This window comes from Bactrocera neohumeralis, unplaced genomic scaffold (genome assembly GCF_024586455.1).
Source record: "Bactrocera neohumeralis isolate Rockhampton unplaced genomic scaffold, APGP_CSIRO_Bneo_wtdbg2-racon-allhic-juicebox.fasta_v2 ctg3198, whole genome shotgun sequence".
Taxonomy (NCBI): domain Eukaryota; kingdom Metazoa; phylum Arthropoda; class Insecta; order Diptera; family Tephritidae; genus Bactrocera; species Bactrocera neohumeralis.
This window is the reverse complement of record NW_026090587.1, coordinates 13,538-15,799: the sequence shown is the minus strand read 5'-3', so window position 1 is coordinate 15,799 and position 2,262 is coordinate 13,538. Positions and strand designations below refer to the sequence as shown.

Below are 2,262 nucleotides of genomic sequence, written 5' to 3'. Positions count from 1 at the left end.
GTTTCATGACGTTTGCGAAGATCAAACCCAAAGCTGTGGCTGCTAAGAAGAGCAAAACTGAGGCGGCTGCGGACGAAGAAGTCGAGGACGCGCACAGTGAGTCGTCTGCACCGGTCGACCTTGACTCTACCAACTGCACTGACCACTGCGAGTAACTTTGGAGGCACCCGCTAAAAAAAAAAAAGACAAATTTGCGAAAACGAAAAAAAGGAATCCCGTTGAGGAATTGCGCACGAGGTCGCATGCACAAACGCATCCAGGAACTGTACATTGTCGCGGCCAAGAGATGGATACGGCCGACATTCTTTCACTACACACACAGACGCTTTTTGTGCGACTTCCATCTCTTTTTTTTTTTTTGCCTTCTTTTATCTTGTCCTTTACCCCAGTCACATCGCTAGCACGCAGTTGCATCCTTACATCATAGCCTTTTTTCTTCTTTTTTTTTTGTTCATCACCGCCAACTGAAGCAAACCGCAAGATGTTCCGCCGCTTTGCCTCTCGGTTTCCCGCTTTGAATGCGAGCACGCTCACCGTCACGCATCAGCTCTGCCGCTCCTCCGGCAGCTCGCTGGAGTCCTTCTACAACCCCACCGCTGAACACCGGATGCTGCGCGACACGATTGCGAAGTTTGCGCGCGCGAGGAGGTTGACAAACACGCGAAGGAGGACGACATCAACGGCAACTTCAACCGCGACCTTTTCCGTCAGCTTGCCGACATTGGCGTGTGCGGCGTCACCATCCCGGAGGCGGACGGCGGTGCCGGCCTTGACGCCACCGCCGCCGTGATCGTCCACGAGGAGCTGTCCAAATACGACCCTGGCTTCTGCCTCGCTTACCTCGCTCACTCGATGCTTTTCGTCAACAACTTCTACTATTCTGCAAACGCTGAGCAGCGTGCTCGCTGGCTGCCCAAGGTGCTCTCCGGCGAGCACGTGGGCGCCATGGGCATGTCCGAGCCTGGCGCCGGCACGGACGTGCTTGGCATGCGGTCGGTTGCAAGAAGGACGCGGACGGCAACTACGTGCTGAACGGCAGCAAGATCTGGATCACCAACGGCACCGTCGCCGATGTCTATCTCATCTACGCCAAGGTGGACGGCAAGATCACCGCCTTTCTTCTCGAACGCGGCATGAAGGGTTTCACAAACGGCCCGAAGATCGACAAGTGCGGCATGCGTGCGTCGCACATGTGCGAGCTCTTCTTCGACAACGTGGTCGTTCCCAAGGAGAACCTGCTCGGCGAGGAGCAAGGGCATGGTGGGCATGATGCGGAACCTGGAAATCGAGCGCCTCACACTGGCGGCGATGGCGGTGGGCATCGCCGCGCGCTGCGTCGACCTCATGGTCGACTACAGCGTCCAGCGCAAGGCGTTTAACCAGGCCATCTTCAACTTTGGTCAGATCCAGCGCTTCATTGCGGAGGGCTACGCGGACACCGAGGCGGCCAAGGCGTTGACCTACGCCGTGAGCCGGAACGTGAGCCCCGACAACAAGAACCGTCTCGGCAGCGACGCCGCGAAGCTCTTCGCGACCCCCGTCGGCAAGCGCGTGGCGGACTCTGCGATGCAGGTCATGGGCGGCATCGGGTATTCCAGGGGCATGCCGATTGAACGCCTCTGGCGCGACGCCAAGCTGCTCGAGATTGGCGGCGGCACGATCGAGGCGCATCACAAGAACATTACCAAGGACCTCGTGAAGCAGCGCAAGTAGGGGCGAGGCCTTGCAGTTCTGATGCGGTCGCTGACACTGCGCGGCAGTCTAGGCTCTTCCTCTTTTTTTTTGTTTGTTTGTTTCTTTCTCTCTTCTTTGTTTCGTTAAACTAAAACACACACAAAAGAAAACGAATTTGCTTGTGATTTGTTGCTGATCCTCTCCGTATTTCTCTTTTTTTTTTGTTGTTTCGCTCTGGAAGGAGCGCTCCTTCGAAGAAGCACAGCTTCTGTTCTTTTTTCACCGCTTGGCCGACGTAACTAACTCTGTTCTGTTCTGTTCTGTCTCTCTCTCTCTCTCCGTTTCATTTTTCACATTTCTCGTTCCTTCTTTTTTTTTCTTTTTTGTATGTGCGTGTGCTATCGAATAATTCGTATTCCCACAAATTCTATCCGTATGAACCGGTAGCGAAGGGGACTCTTTCTACTGTGCATAAAAAAAAAAAACACAGAAGAAAGTGTATACCCTTGCCACATTTTTTCCGAGCCATTGTTTTGCCGTAAGCATTCCCCTCCCCCTTTTCCCTCCCTTCTCTGTGACTCTGTGGAC

General features: G+C 54.3%; 1 pseudogene; it reads left to right on the top strand.

The window, feature by feature from the left end:
- Positions 1-481: 481 nt before the first annotated feature.
- LOC126766947 (uncharacterized) lies at positions 482-1,713 on the top strand (annotated as a pseudogene).
- Positions 1,714-2,262: the final 549 nt, after the last annotated feature.